This window comes from Artemia franciscana, chromosome 11 (assembly GCF_032884065.1).
Source record: "Artemia franciscana chromosome 11, ASM3288406v1, whole genome shotgun sequence".
In the NCBI taxonomy this organism is placed as follows: Eukaryota; Metazoa; Arthropoda; class Branchiopoda; order Anostraca; family Artemiidae; genus Artemia; species Artemia franciscana.
The window spans coordinates 48,117,595-48,139,944 of NC_088873.1; the positions used below are offsets into that span (position 1 = coordinate 48,117,595).

A 22,350-nucleotide genomic window follows, 5' to 3' on the forward strand; every position below is an offset into this window, starting at 1 on the left:
TTAGAAGATAAGTAGCACTGAGAAAATGCCCTAAAATACGCGACTGCTAATTACAAATAATTGGAACCATTCAGCATTCTATGAAGTTTCTGTGGAGCCCCTCCTGTGGAAAGAGTAGAAAACAAAGGTGACTCATTTCGAAGTTTCTGCTTCAAAAGAGATTCAGTATATTCAAACCTGATATATTTTGAGTACCAGGACTCCGTCTCAAAATCGGCTACATAGTAGTTTCTTAAAATTGGTATATTGAAAATCAAGCCACAAAAACAATCTAAAAATTTAAAGCTTAAAGGAGAAGTTGGTATTTTTCCCAGGGTGTTTGTATTGAACATAAGGTAACGACATGACATCAGGATGAGACAAGAGTTAGAAGATAAGTGACAAACAGTGTCATTAGATAAAAGCTCGCCGCGTAGCCGTGCCGGGTGGTACTGCGGTTAGAAGAAGTATGAAGCTGAAGGTATTTTTACAGAATAACTACTTTTAACTCATGGTCCATTTCACTAAACCGAGTACAAACAACATTACATACTGTAAATTCCGACGATTGGAAAAGATACGTGATTTGAATAGAGGAAATTTCTGTCCAACAGCCCTGACGATCAAATGTGATAAGACGTATCCAAAAAGGAAAGAGAAAAGGTCAATGAAAATGAAGGACAGTTAAATGTGATTAGGAAACAAGTAAACGTAAGAATCCATAAAGCAAAAGGCATGAAACAAACGACAACGAGAATCAAATTCTGAACATTTTTTGGAAAGAAAATTATGAGCAGCAGTCTGTGGTTAGAAACTGAAAAAGATTTTCTGGGGTCCGTAACGTCTTAAGGAATAATATAACATTATGTTTAGATAATGTTTCTCAACGGCTAAGGCAAAAGGCGTTGAAAAAATAATTGAGGAAATGATGAATGAAAATGAACATCAAAATCTAAGGTTTGAAGACAAGTGACAGCGATGGTCATAACAAATCGTTGGATAAGATGAGAATAGAAGAGAAGCAACAGTGGAAACCACAACGAATCCAAAAAGAGTACAAATCATATAAACTATAGGATTCTCTGAAGAATTATGACGAAGAAGGAATTGGATCCAGGCCAAAATTTCTTAATTCAATTAACTATTCAAGTTGCTGATTTGAAACCTCATGACTTAAAAAACTTAATAACAAGGCAACTGTAATGCCTAATTCACCTATAGCCTTAATTTTGGACAAAGAATTCATATGTGACGTCAGATTTATGAGTTCCAGAATAAACACGAATTCCTATAATTGGATGATTCTCTCATGCATTAGCAAGAAGGAGGAATTATAAATTCACGCCAGACTTTCTTAACTGAAATGTTATTGGTTATTTGACACTTCATGAATTAAAACAAACAAACAAGGAATGTATATACTCCCTTTAGATGAACCACCGTGTTCAAAAATCTTTTTGTTAGAATTACATACCTTGTTATTATTTTCCCCAGGGTTGTTGCATTATACCTAATCTTAAGTATGACATCAGGAATAAGTCAACATTATCTGCAGTTAGGAAATAAGCAACCATGATTATCAATATATACTACCTTACCCAGTGCCAGGGTCTGGCCTTGCAATCAGGCCATATACTAATATGGTCATTTATTAAATTGCTTATAATGACATTGACGATGTGATCTCCACTGAAATACCTGATGTAGATGTCGATATGGGCTTACAGGACATTGTGGTAAAAAATGGACTTTGCAGTGAACTGAATGAAAATTGACCATGCAGGGACAGAGGAAGGTGCACAAAGCAATATCTTCGACTTATAGTACCTAACACAATTACTGGCAATGATGGATACCCTTTATACAAAAGAAGGTTTACCGAAGCTAGAGGAAAATCAGCAATCATAAAGTCGCGTAATCGTTACATTAAAGTAGATAACAAGTGGGTCGTTATCAAAAACATACAATGCGCACATAAACGTAGAATATTGTAGTTCCGTAGAGGCAATCAAATACATTTGTAAATTCGTCAACAAATTCAGCGACATGGATTGGCTTGTAGTCCGAAATCAGTGAAATCGATGAAGTCGTACAATATCAGGCTGAGAGATACATAAGCAGTAATGAAGCTGTGTCGTGAATTTTTTTCATTTCCACTACATGAACGAAGTCCAGCTATTGTTTACTTAGCGGTACATTTACAGAATGGTCAACGTGTTTACTTTTCAGAATCCAACGTGCACCAAAGAACCCTGTATCTACCGGTTACAACGTTAACTGCTTTTTTCGCGTTATGTCAAAATGATTCTTTTGAACTTGCTGGTGTTCAAATAAACCCCACATGTTTTCCAATTGACGTGGCTCTAACAAAGGCATTGACTAGCCAAAATGCATCACCGACTTTAGATCAAGAATACAGCTTGTTTACTAAGCTGCCCGACACGATAGAGCTTCGGATGAAAGCTTAAAATCAAAATGGTAACAATTGAAGCACTACCAACTTAGCGGAAAATACTATTAGGCCATGTGAAGAAAAAGTCTCGGTCTTCTTGTGCAAGAAACTAAGATCAGAAAAAAAAAATAATTCTGATCTGCTAGAATTTTGGACTGACTACTACTATAACTCTCCGGAATTACATGAAATTTCAAACATCCGTCTCAAAGTCCTTTAACTTCAGTACTCAGTAAAAATGCATTTAGTATTGCTGGGTACTCCCCGCAAAAGCAGTGCTTATGAATAAATTACTTGAAGTCATTTGAACTTCGATTTTTTTTTCAATGCTAAATTTTTATTTTCTGGTCTTTTGGTGTACTTGATATTTTAATTTATTACGTGCTTTTGTATATTTTATTTGTTTTTATTACTCTACCCTTCTGTGTTAGTCAAAAACAGAAATAAAAGGTCTTATAGTTATTTTGAAATATAATTTGTGAGCAGTAGCACTATATGATTAATTTGCTCGTTTCAAAATAATCACTGGTTGACTAAGGGGCTTGTTCTGGATACTTATGAGATTCCCAGCGTGATACAATTGTTGAAAATATTCTAGGACCTTTGCTTACATACTGCTAAAAAATGAATATGCTCTCAGTTGTTCTTGAAATATTATGAAGATCTCTAAAGAAATTATATAATGACGTTTTTCAATGAAAAATGTTGCTACAAAGTTTGTTCCTTGTGTTATGACTAACTGTAAGCCAGTTTTTGGCTACGAAAGACACGGTTCCAATCAAAGCTGCTCCTAGAGTTGGTGGTTCCCCGGGGAAAACCTCCCGACCCAAGTATAAGCAAAAAACGGCCGAATCAAAGAGAAAATGGGATCAAAATGGACAATTCCCTAGCCACGGTGCCCCATAAGCTACAGCACCGAAGCAACTGCCCCAGTTGTCCCATTTAAGAATGGTTTTTGCTCTAATGCCCTACGGATCTGAACTTCCTTACCTGGGTCCTTGGGGATTTTAATTAAGCCCACGCATAAAAATGGCAAGTAATAAAACCGATTTGAAAACATTGATGAAGTCAAGAATACAGAAGAACAGATTTCTCAGGAAAGGTACAAAAGATATTTTGAGCGATTGAAACTCCACGGTGACAGATGACGTAGTCATTGGGAGAATGATTTGAAGGGGATAGGGCTGCTTTTTAAAATGTTCAGTTATATTTTGATTTTTTTGATTTTACTTTCTCGTACTTTTGGGGGGAAAAAAATCAGTTTACTTGACGAGTTGTATGAACTTCCTTTTAATAACTGAACGAAAAATAAGCTGTATTCATCACAGCATATTAAAAATTAAGTGTAAAGGAGGAGCCAACACTCCATTTTTCTCTCTTATGTTGAGGATAACTGTTACCTAAAATGGTAAAAGAGTTTGGGGTAAAAAGTAAAAGCCTTTTTTTAATTTCAAAAAGGAAAAGACCGTTCCCTCCTCAACGCCCCGCTCTTTACGCTCAAGCTTTTTACTGTTTTAAAAAGTCGATTTGAGAGAAAGAGTCCGACTTAACGTAAAGAGCTGGGTGTTGAGGAGGGAACAGCCCCTTTCATATACAGAGTAATTTCTCTTCGTTTTAAGATTTAATATCGCTCCTTACTTTCACTTAAAAAAACTTGTTTTTTATTTAATAACTTATAGTAAGAACTGGGATTTTTTCCAGTTCTTTAACTCATAAAATAGTACAGAAAAGTGCTTCTGGGCCTTTAAAATACACACACACAACACATAACAATATTTCACTGCTATTTGAGTTAGTCGCCACACGATCTATGAAGTTTTTACTAATACTCTGTAGCGATAAGCATAGTAAATGGTGATTGCAAACCGCTTGTTTAGGACCCTAATTTTGAAGGGTTTCAGGTTTATTTTTTGAATTTAATATAAATGTATTTTTTATAATACAATATTATAAAAGCTTTTCAAAATAGTATTTTCCATTCCTACATCAAGATTAAAAGACAAGTTTGTTTTTAAATGAGTTTTCAACTTTACATTGCTACAGGCCATGGTTCGCTCTTTACTCTGTTGCAGCTGTCTCTGAAGCCATATTGTAATATTTAACAATTGGATCAATTTTACGAGGCATCATTTATAGCCGTCTGTATGTCTATTTTGAAAACAAAGTGTCTTATTCTTTTATTGACATTGTTTTTGTTAATATAAAATACCTGACAAAAAAGTTCCACAATACCGTCTTGTTACCACATAAATATGTTCTTCCATCAGTATCCCAACTAGAACTGAAAAGGATGTTCATTGCGATTCGGAAAATGTGGCGTTTCCTGGGAATCGCCTTCAAATAATGAGCTTGGAACTTCTGAGAGAAAACTGCGTCTTGTTTTGTCTTTTACTTTTTTCAGTTTTATTGTTGAAAATATTTGGCTAGGAGATGTGACAGACTTTATACGCCCTTTTTTAAAGTTGTGTTGTCGAGGAAGATAGCAAAATTCAAAGAGAAGAGTCACGGATAATCCTATTAATTTATTTTATTTTTATATGACTCATATGAATCGTGTTTATTTGTTTTATGAACGCTTTATATGAATGTTACAAAAGCTTTATATGAATGTGTTTTTAGTAAATAAGTCAAAGGAATTCTTAAGAAATTACTGCCATTTCTTTGTCTTTAAACTCGTATTGTAATTTTTTGTCTTTAAACCATGTCACTTCAAATGGAATGAATGGTTGTAGAAATTGTGTGTGTGTGTGTATGTTTGTGTGTGTGTGTGTGTGTGTGTGTGTGTGTATGTGTTTGTGTGAGTCTGTGTGTGTGTGTATGTGTGGGTGTGTGTGTGTTTCTTTTTTAGTTTTTTCTTTTTTATTATTTTTTCTTTTTTTCTTTTTTTCTTCTTTTAGTTTTATATTTTATTTTTAATAGTTTTCCTTTCTTTTGGTTTTATCTTTTTTAGTTTTTTTCTTTTTTAGTTTTTTTTCTTTTTTAGTTTTTTTTCTTTTTCTTAGTTTTTTTCTGTTTTAGTTTTTCTGTGTTTTAGTTTTTATTTTTTTTTTATTTTTAGTTTTTTTTAAGTTTTTCTTTTTTTGTTATTATTTTTTTTAACCTTTTTTTTATTATATATACATATATATATATATATATATATATATATATATATATATATATATATATATATATATATATATATATGTATATATATATATATATTTATATATGTATATATGTTTATATATATATATATATATATATATATATATATATATATATATATATATATATATATATATATATATATATATATATATATATATATATATATATATATATATTTATATTTATTTTCATGTCTGATATTTTCGTTGGATACTCCTAATCAGCAGTAGTGATAGGCATCTTAAAAAACATCATAAGCTCCACCTGTAAATGACGAAATTTTTTAATCTAAAAGTTGGTCTAATTCCCAGAACCCAATAGCTTTGTATTTACAAGTATACAGAAAAGAATATATATGGATAATAGGAGAAGCTCTTAATTAAGACAGCGAAAAAAAAATGTACTCAAAACAACTTTTGTGCAAGTTGTATTTACCTTTTGCTTTAATTTCACTGTGTATAAATTATAAAAGACATTAATTTTGGAGTCAGAAAGATTTGAAAAGATATTAAAAGAAATGATAAATACTTTTTTTTAGAAATACGAAAATTCAAGTAAGGAATAGTCTATATAGTATATATATAGAACAGTCTATATAGTTACCTTAGGATCACTGACAAAGACGTGGAGTCAGAGAAAGCTTGGGGACGGAGGAGTCATAGTACCCTAGGTAGAATTCCCAGATTTCAAAGAGAGAAATTATTCTTCGGGCAACCAAATGATTTTTTCCTGAAATAATCATGGGTGGTGCAGCCATCTCTACAGAAATATTTGGGCAGTTGCTTCAATTTTTCTATAGCCTTTCTTTTCCATCTAAGGAAATAATAATTTCACCTACCATAAAGTATCCAAAAAGATCGATAGTGATTATCAATCATGTTGTTATTGATGATGTCTACTATTTTGATTTGTATAAGGCTGTATGTTTTTATTAATAAAACAGTTAATGGTAATGAAATGGTAACAAGGAGCAACTCAGCCCAATAGTAACTGAGATCCTAAAAACAGAATTTTGGTAGCAATATATACATAAAAAAAATTGAATTTTTATGGTGATCCGAAAGAAATAAAATTCAGTAAGTTTAATGTTACCCATTAAAATTTACAAACCTGAAAAAATGTGACTTATTTTCGAAAAAAGATGAAACATCCCCCTCATATTCGTCGTATCATAGATTCCCACTACAGAGTTTTCAAGCACCTATATTTGTAAGTGTGGAATTTTGTATTATTTTGTTAAATGAAAGATCACGGATGTGTTTTTTTTTTAGTCTTCCCTGGAATGATCGTATTGAACCAAAAGTACTAAAATATTTAGATAGGGCTCATTTGGTCGTAAATTAAAAGTTCTAGTACCCATTTATGTGACCAAAGACATAGAGGGCAACTACTCCCCCTCCTGCGCCTTTTTTTTCAAAAAGGTCGTGTGATTAAAATTATTAGATAGCAATTATGTTCAGTATAGTTTTAAGGCTCAATAGCAATGTTTTGGGGATGACTGTTCCCCCAGAGCCACTGGGGGAAGGACTGCAAGTTTTGAAATTTGCCCATTGCTTACATTTAGTAGTTTTTTTTTAAATTTTTGATGTTGTGATTTTTTTTACAGGGGATTTTCCAGGTATGGATTTTTTACGGGGACAAAATTCCTTTGGGATGGTAGTTTGTGGTGATCAACTTTCTAGAACAATTTTACACAGGGCTAATTTGCCAGAATTCTTATACGAACTACGTTTTATGTGTATTGGGGGACGTGTGCAATATTTTCAACGGAGTGGGAAATATTTTTATGTGTATTGGGGGACGTGGGAAATTTTTTAATTGTTTTTTCTACGCAAAGTAGGGAGCAACATTCAAACTTAAAAGGAATAGAAATTACTCCGTAGATGAAAGGGATCCCCCTCCTCAATAACCTACTCTTTACGCTAAATTTCGACCTTTTGTTTCAAATCTTCAATGCACTACTTATTTACATAAATATTTGATGCAACGACGCTTCCTGATACCGGAGGACGTTTGACTAGAATTAGAACCTTTTTTGAAAGCGCTGAAAAACTTTAGCTTTAAGAGAGGAGTACTGAGGAGCGGGCACCCCCTCCTATTTATATTTTCCCCTATATATTACTTTTAATAACTTCACCAGTCTGTCTTTTAATTTGTTTGAATCTTCTATCGCTTAAAGTAAAGCCATTTTGACAAACATCGTGTAATTTGTCATGAATATCTTTGTGCTTTCCAGAGTTTTTCTTTCTTTTGCTTCTAAGTTTTTTTTTAATCTTGGGAGAGAACCAATTCTAATCCCCTGTTGTCAAAACAGTTCAATAAATATGTGTAATGGTTCCAGTAGAAGATACGCTAATACCACTATAGCAGATATAATAGCTAAATTAAAGTCTCACAGCTTATAACTGTTTACAAGATCTAGGAACCGTAGAGAAGCCCAAACGTTCCACAAGTACAATGCTTTGATATTAATCTATATAACGATTATTCTGGGGTGGGACTAGGCCCTGTGTCCCTTCGTTGTTTGAGTGTCCCTTGTTTCAGTGAAGCTATTGACGAGAGCTTCCTTATATTTCTTTCTTTTCAATTGGACGAACTTTTTGTGTATACCGAAATAATGAAACAAAGTTTCAATCAACAAGAGCTTAAATAAATATCAAGAAACAGCTAAATCCCAGTGTAGATTGACGAACCTCTTTATCGGCATCTCTGGGTGATGAATCAAAATAATTGCCTCCATTACTCTCATTTCCTTGGTCAGTCTCAAGGGGAGTAGTTCGATCTCTGTAGAAATAGATTGATCTGGGGACACTGAGCTAGGGAAACTGGAAATAGCCACAATATGCATTAATACACATGTGACGAATCCCATCGAATGTATAGCTATTGAGAAACTCATGGATTACAAGCATTTAATGTTAACAGTGCTTATATAGTATTAAAACAGCTATATAAGATAGTGTTTTCTGCAACTTCCCTTTTACTAGCATTTAAATAACTTACTTGGTAAAGTAATAAGGCTTACTACGTATTTGGCGCTTTACTAAAAGCAATTAGATGCCACAAGGCACGGTGGCATTCACTATTTCCGAGGATTTTGGGATTTCCCAAAAATCTTGCTAAAACGGAGCGACAAAATGCTTGAGCCTAGGGGCGTCAAAGTTTTAAATCCGGCCTAAGTAAAACGAAACCTTGAGCTGGTGAACTCTCAGCAATTAATATTTACTATTAGTTCTTACTAAAACTGTTAATTTATTTTGGAATAATACCACTATTTTGAAAAAGGAGATTTTTAAAAACTGGAAACTTGGCAAAGAGAAACGAACAGAAAATAATTTAAATAAACTTTGCAAAAAAAAAATTCTCTGAACAAAAGTAAAGACATTTACTTTTTTAAATTTATATTATATTTATAATTATTAAATTTAAGATCAGAAGAAATGGAAACCTACAATTACTCAAATTAAAAAACAGCCAGAAACTACTATTAAAGAATGAATAAAACCCAAAACAAACAGAAATTAAATAAACAGTTATAGCACAAAACTTACAACAGGTAATAATATAATTCAATAAATAGTTCTAAAAACGAGTAAAGCTAAAGCTAAATATGCAAATCTAGCTTAAAACGAACAAAAGCATTTTATTACTGAGGCATAACTGAAGCGCAAAACGAACAAAAATTAAACAAACAATCATAGCAAACAAACAAACAAGCAAAACTTTTAATATGAATGAACAAATAATTCTTTAAACGAGTAAAAATTAAGTTCAACATGCAAATCAAGCTTGAAACGAACAAAATTTCTAACAAGAAGAATTTGGGTTTTGTCTCCTTCTTCAACTGTACTTTACTGTTTCTTTACTGGGAACAAATTATATTACAAATATTTTTTTGTACTTATATCATTGAAATTAATCATAAAAATTACAGTTAAATTAAATTTTGAATTGATGAGCTTTCAACAATTAAAATCATTATATATACCAAACAAACACATCTCAAAAACAAATAATATTGAAATAGAGAATTTTGAAAGACTTGAAACATTGGCAATCAAAAACGAACAGATATTAATTTAAAAAAACTTTCCGAAAAAGAAGTTTTCTAAAAAAGATTAAAGACCATATTAAACTTAAGATCAGAAAAAGAGAAACCTATAATAACTCAAACTCAAAACAAACAAAAATTACTATTAACGAGTAAATAAAACCCAAAATGAACAAAAATTCAAGAAATAATCATAGCAAGTAAATAAACAATATTAACTAGCATAAATAAGTAAATAAATCTTAAAATGAATGAAACGTAAATTGAGTATGCAAATCAAGCTTGAAACGGAAAAAAAATTTCTACAAAAAAGAGTTGGGGTTTTGCCTTCTTCTTTCACTGTAAAAGTCTAAAACCTAGTGTGACATTGGCACTTTACTGGAAACGAATTATATTACAAATATTTTCTTTTGTATATATTACAACATTGAAAATAAACCTAAAAAGTACAATAAAATAAATTTTTAACTGATGATCTTTCAATGATTAATACCATTATATATAAAAATATTTAGTTTAATTTTATTAGTTCTTTCCAAGAATGTTCATGACAAACATGGCTTTCACTAAGACAAAAATTTGGATACTAACCCCTTCCCTATATGTAAAAGTCTAAGACCTACTACGTCATTGGTACTTCACAGAAAACGAATTATAATACTATTATTTTCTTTTCCAGTTATTGCAGCATTTAAAAAGAAAAAAAATTACAGCGAAATAAATTCGTGAAGTAATGACCTTTCAACAATTAATAGCATTATATATCAAACAGAAAGATTGATTTTTTTTTTCAAAAGCTTTCAACCTTTTTTGATTTCCCGTGTAGTAGGATGTCTCAATTTATTTACGGCATGTTTTTTTCACTAGCAGTTTCTTCTGCTTTGTGTTTTCTCTTACAAACAAAATCAGTGACGAATAGATCGTTTCTTCTGTGGGTTAAAGTTTTATCAAAGCAGCATTTTCTCATTACAGGCTTTGGAAACTAATTTTTTTCTAATTAATTTCCATTGCTGGAACCAAAGCTTAGGAAAATTAGAAATAAATAGTCGTACATTTGCTTAAGCCAAAAGAAAACAATAGTTAGTTTGGTGCTCTAAGATAAATGAAAGCTATATTTGTGTAAGGGTTTTACAATTCTAAGGGGCCATTTAATAGCTAATAAGTACGAATGGTAGGTCCAGGGGGCACCCTCTTTCCTTTATTTTTTCTTTTTTAAATCTTTTTTAGAATAAATCTGGCAATTAGATCAATACTTCGCACCTTTATCACACTTGCCCCCTCCAAAGATTTTTCTCTTTAGTACCCTTGTCACATAGGGCAAAGTTTGCTCTACATCTGCCCAAGATAAATCCAATACTTGTTCAAGGTAATTAATTTGTAAAAAATATATAGAAAAGAAGTTTTTTAAAGAAAAGTAAAGGCCATATTAAGCTTAAGATCAGAAGAAATAGAGACCTACAATAACTTAAACTTAAAACAACCAGAAATTACTATTATGGAATAAATGAAACAAAAAATTAACAGATATTAAATAAACAATCATAGCAACAAAAAACCTACAACAGGTATTAATAAAAGCGAATAAATAAACCTCAAAACGAGTAAGGTTTAAGTTGAATGGATAAATTAAGCTTAAAAGTGAACAAAAATATTTTGCTATTGAGGCATAAATGAATCTTAAAACGGACAGAAATTAAGTAAGAAATCATAGCAAAAAAAAAAACAATAGTTACTAATTAAAATAAGCAAATAAATCTTAAAACGAGTGAAACTTAAATAGAATATACAGATCAAGCTTGAAACAAACAGAATCTGTACAAAGAAATGTTTTGGTTTTGCCTCCTACTTTCATTGTAAAAGTCTATACCCTACTGCGTCATTGGCACTTTACCGAAAACTATATGTGTCTTGACCACTCTTGCAAAGTAAAAAAATCAATCTTAATGTTTGATTAAATAAAAAAAACTAGTTTTTTTTAACTGAAAGTAAGGAGCGACATTAAAACTTAAAACGAACAGAAATTACTCCGTATATGAAATGGGTTGTCCCCTCCGCAGTCCCTCGCTCTTTACGCTAAAGTTTTTAATTGTTTTAAAAAGTAGAATTGTGGCAAAGAGTCAAACTTTAGCGTAAAAAAAACTTTAATTTCTGGACGTTTTTGAATCAATGCAAGTTTTAATTTTGGCTCTCCGCAGTTTTCTACTGTTTTAAAAAGAAGAATTGAGAGAAAGAGTCAAACTTTAGCGTAGAGAGCGAGGCGTTAATGAGGAAGCAGCCTCTTTCATATACGAAGTAATTTCTGGTCGTTTTAAGTTTTAATGTCGCTCCTTACTTTCAGTTAAAAAAACTTGTTTTTTTTTTATTTAATTATATGTAAACACTGGTTGAAGTTTGTAACTTGCAGCCCCTCCCCCAGGAACTCTGGGGGAGTAAGTCATCCCCAAATACATAGTTATTATGATTTTCGACTAGGCTGAACAAAATGGCTATCTCAAAATTTTGATCCGTTGACTTTGGGAAAAAATGAGCGTGGGAGGGGGCCTAGATGCCCTCCAATTTTTTTGGTCACTTAAAAAGGGCACTAGAACTTTTCATTTCCGTTAGAATGAGCCCTCTTGCGACATTCTAGGACCACTTGGTCGATACGATGACCCCTGGGAAAAAAAAAAAAAAAAAAAAAAAAAACACGCACCCGTGATTTGTCTTCTGGCAAAAAATGCAAAATTCCACATTTTTGTAGATAGGAGCTTGAAACTTCTACAGTAGGGTTCTCTGATACGCTGAATCTGATGGTGTCATTTTCGTTAAGATCCTACGACTTTTAGGGGGTGTTTCCCCCTATTTTCCTAAATAAGGCAAATTTTCTCAGGCTCGTAACTTTTGATGGGTAAGACTAAACTTGATGAAACTTATATATTTGAAATCAGCATTAAAATGTGATTCTTTTGATGTAGCTATTGATATCAAAATCCTGTTTTTTAGAGTTTTGGTTACTATTGAGCCGGATCGCTCCTTACTACAGTTCGTTACCACGAACTGTTTGATATATAATGCTATTAATTGTTGAAAGGTCATTAGTTCACAAATTTATTTCACTGTAATTTTTTTTCTTTTTAAATGCTGCAATATCTGGAAAAGAAAATAATTGTATTATAATTCGTTTTCTGTGAAGTACCAGTGACGTAGTAGGCCTTAGACTTTTCAGGTTAGGTTAGGTTAAATTGGAAACCGGTTTGTAACTGTAAGCAACTTGGCCCATTTGTAAATCCCACTTACAAACATGTTATAACAGGGGACTTAGCAATAATTAAGCAAGATGATCTTCAAATTATAGTGAATAAAGGGGCTAATTTCCGTCTTTTTCATCATCTGAAACCATCGAGCGTTCTTGATGGCCTGGAAAATGATTTTGATTTATTTATTGATAAGTGGTGTAAGAAAGAGAATAAAAATAAAGAGAGTTTTCAAAGTTGGAAGAATTTAATTATTAGTAGACTACGAAATAAAATATATTCTAACTTAAAAAATAGTAACACTAAATCATTATTTTATAATGCTAAGATAAAACAAGCAATTGATAATCTACAGAATGAATATGTAATTGTGCCGGTGGATAAGGCTAATAATAATTTTGCCATAATTTGTCAGAAGCTTTATTGTGATATATTGAAAAGGGAGTTACGCACAACTAATGTTTACGAAAATGTAAATTTAGAGGATGAGAATTTAATTGAAAAGACTGAAGAAATACTTTTTAAAAATTTTAATATTAAAACAAATGACAATGATAAAAATTTCCCTTTCCTATATTGGACTGTAAATTTTCATAAGAATCCCCCTAAACCACGATTTATTGCTGGAGCAGCTAATTGTCCAACCCGCATTGCTGCTACTGACCTCTCTTTAATTTTAAAGGAAATTATAAATAAACTTAAAACCTATTGTTCTGGAATTAAAACATTCTCGAATTTTAATCCATATTGGAGTGTTAATTATTCACTGCAGGTGATAGATTCTTTAACAATGGTTTCAGCTAAAAGAATTGAGTCTTTCGATTTTCCGACAATGTATACTAATTTATCACTTAATGTAGTGTTAGATAATTTAGAAACGGTTATCAAGAAATCTTTCCTCTTATCTAGTCAGAGGTTCTTAAAAATAAACGCTTATAATAAAAAAGCTATATGGACAAATTGCTTTAAGACTACAGTTAACTTGAGATGTTACAGCTTGGATATGATTTTTGATTTATTAGAATTTGTTTTATATAATACTTATATAAGATTTGGTGGTGATTTGTACAAGCAAATCATGGGAATTCCAGTGGGGGGGGGAATGCCAGCCCATTTATAGCTGACTTGTTTTTAAGTCAACTAGAATATAATATATGATGGATAAGAATAATTCAAATAATTTAAAACATGTTTTGTCAAATAATAAAAGATATTTAGATGATATTTTGGTCCTAAATTGTAAGGATTTCATTGATATTTCTAGAAATATATATCCATCAGAACTTACTCGGGATCCTAATCATGGCGCTGGTCTTGAAGATCATTTCTTAGATTTAAATATTAATATTTCTGATAATAAATTAAGTTTTATAATGTATAACAAAACGGATGATTTCGATTTTGAAGTGATTAGTTCTCATTCCCTGAAAGTAATATACACTCAAATATAACATATTCGGCGTTTTTCTAACAGTTACTTCGATATGCAATGATTTGTATTAATTATATTGATTTTAAAAATAGATGTAAAATCTTAAGCGAAAAATTGATATTAAGAGGTTTTTCTGAAAATAAATTAACTTGGCAGTTTAAAAAATTTAGTTTTCATTATAATGAACTTTTAAATAAATACCAAAAAATTATCTAGAAATACTTAAGGAAATTTTTGGCTAGGTTTTTAGGTTCGCGAAATGTTGATGCAGCGCCATCTATTTTGTGAATTGATCTAAAAGAGCCGATTTTTCAAAAATAGCCACTTGGTAATGATGACATCCTACTGCAGATAAATAGAGGAATATATTAACAAGGTAAGCTTGTTTTGGTGTTACTGGGTTGTTCTACATTTGGTGTTTCTTTTTCATAGGCATGTATTTCGGGGTGATACCTGACACGAGGATACCATGGGTATTCTGTGGTAGGCACAACACTTGACTGGGTAGAGAATTTAAATTACCAAACCCTATAAGCAAGTGTATTCTCCTGATGAGCCCTTGTGTTGGGTTGTTGCCTCTGAATTATTTGTCTTTACTGTTTTTATTGTTTGGTAAATGACGACTTATACCTATTGACGACGTGGCTGCCTGTCCATGGATTATTCTTTATGGTTGATTGTGTATGGCTATGCTGTTTGACCTATGTGATTGTATGGATGAGTAGGGTTAAGGCCTAGTTCAAGTGCTGATCTATATTAATCACTGATTTAGGAAAACAGTCTTCCTTTTCTCCCTCTGTCTCTTTTCTTTTTTCCAATGTGTTTGTGCTGTTGTATTGGTGGTTTCTCTTTTCGAAATATATATATATATATATATATATATATATATATATATATATATATATATATATATATATATATATATATATATATATATATATATATATATATATATATGTATTATATATACTCATCTTACTCACAGTTAGTTATACGAACTGTTTGGAGCATTACTCCCCGAAGGCTAAGTTATTGGACCTTTCAACTATTCTGAGTCATATAGCCATCTAAAAATCGTAATCGGGTGTCTCACTGAGCCGAGTCAAATCTTGCGCACAGTTAGCTATACGAACTGTTTGGAACGTTACTCCCCAAAGGCAAAATTATTGGACCTTTCAACTATTCTGATTTATAGAGCCATCTAAAAATGTCACATCTTACGCAGAGTTAGCTATACGAACTGTTTGGAACTTTACTCCCCAAAGGCAAAGTTGTTGGACCTTTCAACTATTCTGAGTCACATAGCCATCTAAAAGTTATAATGAGGTTTCTCATTGAGCCGAGTCTCATTTTACGCGCAGTTAGTTATACGATTTGTTTGGAACGTTACTCCCCAAAGGCAAAGTTATTGACCTTTCAACTATACTGAGTCATATAGTCATCTAGGCATTGTAATCGGGTGTCTCACTGAGACGAGTCTTATCTTACGCACAGTTACATCTACGAACTTTTTGGAACATTACTCCCCTATGGCAAAGCTATTGGACTTTTCAACTATTCTGAGTCTTATAGCCAACTAAAAATTATAATCGGGTATCTCACTGAGCCGAGTCTCATCTTGTCACAGTTAGTTAACGAACTGTTTGGAGCATTACTCCCCAAAGGCTAAGTTATTGGACCTTTCAACTATTCTCAGTCATATAGCCATCTAAAAATTGTAATCGGGTGTCTCACTGAGCCGAGTCAAATCTTGCGCACAGTTAGCTATACGAACTGTTTGGAACGATACTCCCCAAAGGCAAAGTTATTGGACCTTTCAACTATTCTGATTCATAGAGCCATCTAAAAATGTCTCATCTTACGCAAAGTTGTTGGACCTTTCAACTATTCTGAGTCACATAGCCATCTAAAAGTTATAATGAGGTTTCTCATTGAGCCGAGTCTCATTTTACGCGCAGTTAATTATACGATTTGCTTGGAACGTTACTCCCCAAAGGCAAAGTTATTGACCTTTCAACTATACTGAGTCATATAGTCATCTAAGCATTGTAATCGGGTGTCTCACTGAGACGTGTCTCATCTTACGCACAGTTACTTCTACGAACTGTTTGGAACGCTACTCCCCTATGGCAAAGTTATTGGACCTTTCAACTATTCTGAGTCTTATAGCCAACTAAAAATTATAATCGGGTGTCTCACTGAGCCGAGTCTCATCTTACTCACAGGTAGTTATACGAACTGTTTGGAGCATTACTCCCCAAAGGCTAAGTTATTGGACCTTTCAACTATTCTGGGTCATATAGCCATCTAAAAATTGTAATCGGGTGTCTCAGTGAGCCGAGTAAAATCTTGCGCACAATTAGCTATACGAACTGTTTGGAACGTTACTCCCCAAAGGCAAAGTTGACCTTTCAACTATTCTGATTCATAGAGCCATCTAAAAATTTCTCATCTTACGCACAGTTAGATATACGAACTGTTTGGAAAGTTACTCCCAATAGGCAATGTTATTGGACCTGTCAACTATTCTGAGTCATAGAGCCATCTAAAAACTGTAATTGTAATTCTTACGCACAGTTAGCTATACGAACGGTTGGGAACGTTACTCCCCAAAGGCAAAGGTATTGGACCTTTCAACTGTACTGAGTCATATAGCCATCTAAAAAATTGTAATCTGATGTCTCACTGAGACGAGTGTCATCTTAAGCACAGTTAGTCATACGAACTGTTTGGAACATTACTCCCCAAGGGCAAAGTTATTGGACCTTTCAACTATTCTGAGTCATATTTGAAGATTATAATCGGATGTAGCCATCTAAAAATTATAATCGGTTGTCTCACTGAGCCGAGTCTCATGTTACGCATAGTTAGTTATACGAACTGTTTGGAACGTTACCCAAAGGCAAAGTTATTGGAACTTTCAACTATATTGAGTCATATAGCCATCTAAAAATTGTAATTGTAATTCTTACGCACAGTTAGCTATACGAACTGTTTGAAATGCTACTCCCCGAAGGCAAAGTTATTGGACCTTTCAACTATATTGAGTCATATAGCCATCTAAAAATTGTAATTGTTTAATTCTTACGCACAGTTAGCTATACGAACTGTTTGGAACGTTACTCCCCAAAGGCAAAGTTATTGGACTTTTCAACGATTCTTAGTCATATAGCCATCTAAAAGTTTTAATCGGGTGTCTCACTAAGCCGAGTCTTATCTTAAGCACAGTTAGTTATACGATTTGTTAGGACCGTTACTCCACAAAGTCAAAGTTATTGACCTTTCAACTATTCTGAGTCGTATAGCCATCTAAAAATTGTAATTGTAATTCTTACGCACAGTTAGCTATACGAACGGTTGGGAACGTTACTCCCCAAAGGCAAAGGTATTGGACCTTTCAACTGTACTGAGTCATATAGCCATCTAAAAAATTGTAATCTGATGTCTCACTGAGACGAGTGTCATCTTAAGCACAGTTAGTCATACGAACTGTTTGGAACATTACTCCCCAAGGGCAAAGTTATTGGACCTTTCAACTATTCTGAGTCATATTTGAAGATTATAATCGGATGTAGCCATCTAAAAATTATAATCGGTTGTCTCACTGAGCCGAGTCTCATGTTACGCATAGTTAGTTATACGAACTGTTTGGAACGTTACCCAAAGGCAAAGTTATTGGAACTTTCAACTATATTGAGTCATATAGCCATCTAAAAATTGTAATTGTAATTCTTACGCACAGTTAGCTATACGAACTGTTTGAAATGCTACTCCCCAAAGGCAAAGTTATTGGACCTTTCAACTATATTGAGTCATATAGCCATCTAAAAATTGTAATTGTTTAATTCTTACGCACAGTTAGCTATACGAACTGTTTGGAACGTTACTCCCCAAAGGCAAAGTTATTGGACTTTTCAACGATTCTTAGTCATATAGCCATCTAAAAGTTTTAATCGGGTGTCTCACTAAGCCGAGTCTTATCTTACGCACAGTTAGTTATACGATTTGTTAGGACCGTTACTCCACAAAGTCAAAGTTATTGACCTTTCAACTATTCTGAGTCGTATAGCCATCTAAAAATTGTAATTGGGTGTCTCACTGAGCCGAGTCAAATTTTACGCACAGATAGCTATAGGAACTGTTAGGAACGTTGCTCCCCAAAGGCAAAGTTATTGGACCTTTCAACTATTCAGTTTAATAGAGCCATCTAAAAATGTCTCATCTTACGCACAGTTAGCTATACGACCTGTTTGGAATGTTACTCCAAAAAGGCAAAGTTATTGGACCTGTCAACTATTCTGAGTCATAAAGCCATCTAAAAATTGTAATTGTAACTCTTACGCACAGTTAGCTAAGAAATTAGCTATAATATAATTTTGTATAAAAATGTTTAATTATTCTGAGTCATATAGCCATCTAAAAAATGTAATCGGGTGTCTCACTGAGCCGCGTTTTATCTTACTTACACTTAGTCATACGAACTGTTCGGAATGTTACTCCCCAAAGGCAAAGTTATTGGACCTTTCAACTATTCTTTATAGCCTATATAGTCTATATAGCCATCTAAAAATTGTAATCGGGTGTCTCACTGAGCCGAGTCTCATCTTACGCACAGTTAGCTATACGAACTGTTTGGAACGATACTCCCCAAAGGCAAAGTTATTGGACCTTTCAACTATTCTGAGTCATGTCGCCATCTAAAAATTGTAACGGGGTGTCTCACTGTGCCGAATCTCATCATACGCAGAGTTAGCTATACGAACTGTTTGGAACGTTACTCCCCAAAGGCAAAGTTATTGGACCTTTCAACTATTCTGAGTCATATAGCTATCAAAAAATTGTAATCGGGTTTCTCACTGAGCAGAGTCTGGGACAAATGGGTTTGAGCAGTAGTTCTTAAAAAAATGAGAAGAAATTCAAGCTATGGCGTGTTGAAGGAGGGACCCATGTGTTTTTGATTAGTAGTTCCTAAAAAACTTAGAAGAAAATTGTAGCTATAGCATGTTGAGAGAGGGATCCCCGCGTCAGGTATCACATCCAAAATACATGCCTATGAAAAAAAAAACAGCAAATGTAAAACAACCAAGTAAAACCAAAACAAGCTTATCCTGTTAATATATCCCTCCCTTTAGCAACAATAGGTAAACTAAATATTATAAATTTTACCAAATCACAAATATTAACACATTACAAAAAACCTGAATGAACTAAACAATTATAGAATTCATCTTTACCATGTGGCTAATTTTTAAGAACTGACAAATGTCATTTATAATTGACAATTTTTACAATAAACATTTTTGGGTCAATCATAATTGCTAAAATTTTTTTAATAAAATACACTGAACATTTTTCAATATGGGTACACAATCATGTGGCCTGACTGGCTTATAACCAACAAGCGATTTCAAACTGTTATCCTAGTTACAAGCCCTCGTGCAAATGAAAGGGAACACTAGAGCTTGTCCTCTCTCTCTTTATCTCATTGGGTCACCCACTGGCTTGCTAGTCAACTTTCCTTGTTAAAAGTATCCAATGCCGCACACATGCACACTCATACACAGAAGAGACAGACAGACTGACAGACAGGCGGAGTAGACAGACAGACATATCATGGACCAAACAGACGGACAACTCAGACAGAAAGATAAACCACACAGAAAGATAAAACAGACGCTCAGACAACCAGGACAGACAGACAGACTAGACAGATAGACAGATTGACAAGACAGACAGACAGAGAGAACAGACAGACTGACCAGATAGACAGACCGGACACGCAAACAGACCAGACAGACAAACAGACTAGACAAACAAGAGTGACAGACAGATAGACAGACATATCAGACAGACAGACAGACTGACCAGATAGACAGACCGGACACGCAAACAGACCAGACAGACAAACAGACTAGACAAACAAGAGTGACAGACAGATAGACAGACATATCAGACAGACAGACAGACAGACATACCATACAGAGAGACAGAAAGACAGACATACATAGCAGACAGAAAGACAGACAAGACAGGCAGACAGACAGACAAACAAGACACACCAGACAGACAAACAGACAGAAGACCAGACTGACAAGAGAGAAAGACCAACCTGACATACAGACGGACCAGACGGATAAACAGATCTTACAGATAGACGGACAAGACAGACAGACAGACCACCCATACAGAGAGAAAGACCAGATAGACCAGACAAAAAGACAGGCTAGACAGAAAGACAGGCCAGACAGACATACAGACTACACAGGGAGACACAGAGACCAGACAGACAGACAGACAAGAATGAAAACACACCAGACAGAAAGATCGACAGACAGACAGACAAGACAGACAAACTAGAGAGACAGAAAGACCGGAGAGAAAAACAGACTTGATAGACAAGGCAGACAGACAGACAGACAAATATACAGACAAACAGACCAGACAGACAGCCAGACCAGATAGAAGGACAGACAAAAACTCAGACAGACAGACCAGAAAAACAGACCAGACTGAAAGATAGAGAGATAGACAAGACGGGCAGACAAAAAACCAGAGAGAAAGACAGACCAGACAGATAGACATACAGACAAACAGACAGGCAGACAAACAAACGGACCAGACAGATCAAACAGACCAGAAAGACAGACCAGACACACAGAGAGATAAGACAGACAGACAGACAAGACAGACAGACATACCAGACGAGACAAACTAACAGACATGACAGACAGACCACACACAGAGAGACAAAACAGACAGAAAGACCAGATAGACTGACAGACCAGACAGAAATACAGACAGACAAGACAGACACACAAGACAGACAGACTACAAAAAGACAGACAAACAGACAGAAAGAGCAGAAAGACAAACAGACTAGACAGAAAGACAGTTCAGACAGACAGACAAACCAGAGAGAAAGACCAGTTAGACAGAAAGACAGACTAGACAGACACAAAGGACAGAAATACAGACCAGACAGACATACAGACAGTCGTGACAGACAGGCAGACAGACCAAACAGACCAGACAGACAGACTAGACACACAGATTGACCAGACCGACGGAGGGACCAGGCCGACAGACAGACAAGACAGACAAACAAACCAGACAGACAGACCAGACAGAAGAGACAGACAGGCAGAGCGGACAGAAAGACAGACTGGCAACAAAGATAGACATACAGACAGACCAGACAGACAACCAGACAGACAGATTGACCAGACCGATGGATAGATCAGACAGACAGACAGGAGAGACAGACAAACAGACAGAGCATACAGATAAACAGACAGACCAGACAGTAAGATAGACATACAGACAGAAGGACAAACAGAAAGACAACCCAGATAGAAAGACAGACCAGACAGACTGACAACACAGATAGACAAACAGACAGACAGACAACCAGACAGACAGATTGACCAGACCGATGGATAGACCAGACAGACAGACGGGAGAGACAGACAGACAGCCAGAGCATACAGATAAACAGATAGACCAGACAGAAGGAAAACAGACAAACAGAACAGACAGAAAGACAGACCAGATAGAAAGGCAGAACAGACTGACAGAAAGACAAAAGAGAAAGACAGTCTGGATAAACCAGACAGACAGATGGACAAGACATACAGAGAGACTAGACAGACAAGACACAAAGACAGACCAAACATGCAGACAAACAGAGAGATCTGAAACACAGACAGACCAGACAGTAAGAGAGACAGAAAAACAGAAGGACAGACAGAAAGACAACCCAGACAAAAAGACAGCCTAGACAGACATATAAACCAGACACACAGACAACCAAGAAAGAAAGACGGACCAGACAGACAGATAGAAAGACATACCAGACAGACGAACAGACAAGACAGACAGAGAGACCAGACACACAAACAGAGAGAGAAAGAGAGAGAGAGAGAGAGAGAGAGAGAGAGAGAGAGAGAGAGAGAGAGAGAGAGAGAGAGAGAGAGTGAGAGAAAGAGAGAGAGAGAGAGAGTCAGAAAGAGAGGGAGAGAGAGCAAGAGAGAGAGGGGAGAGAGAGAGAGAGAGT

At 34.3% G+C, this 22,350-nt stretch overlaps 1 protein-coding gene across 10 annotated transcripts in view; it reads right to left on the bottom strand.

Annotated features, from left to right (window-relative positions):
* Positions 1 to 5,042, bottom strand: part of LOC136033317 (neuroligin-4, X-linked-like) — a 185,402-nt gene extending 180,360 nt beyond the window's left edge. For 6 of the 10 annotated variants that reach the window (XM_065714108.1, XM_065714110.1, XM_065714104.1 and 3 more), the window contains exon 1: positions 4,641 to 5,042. The gene's annotated coding sequence lies outside the window, so the exon portion shown is untranslated. The remainder of the gene's footprint in view (positions 1 to 4,640) is intronic. The other 4 variants (XM_065714102.1, XM_065714112.1, XM_065714109.1 and 1 more) reach the window with 3 other exon arrangements.
* Between the last annotated feature and the right edge of the window lie 17,308 nt (positions 5,043 to 22,350).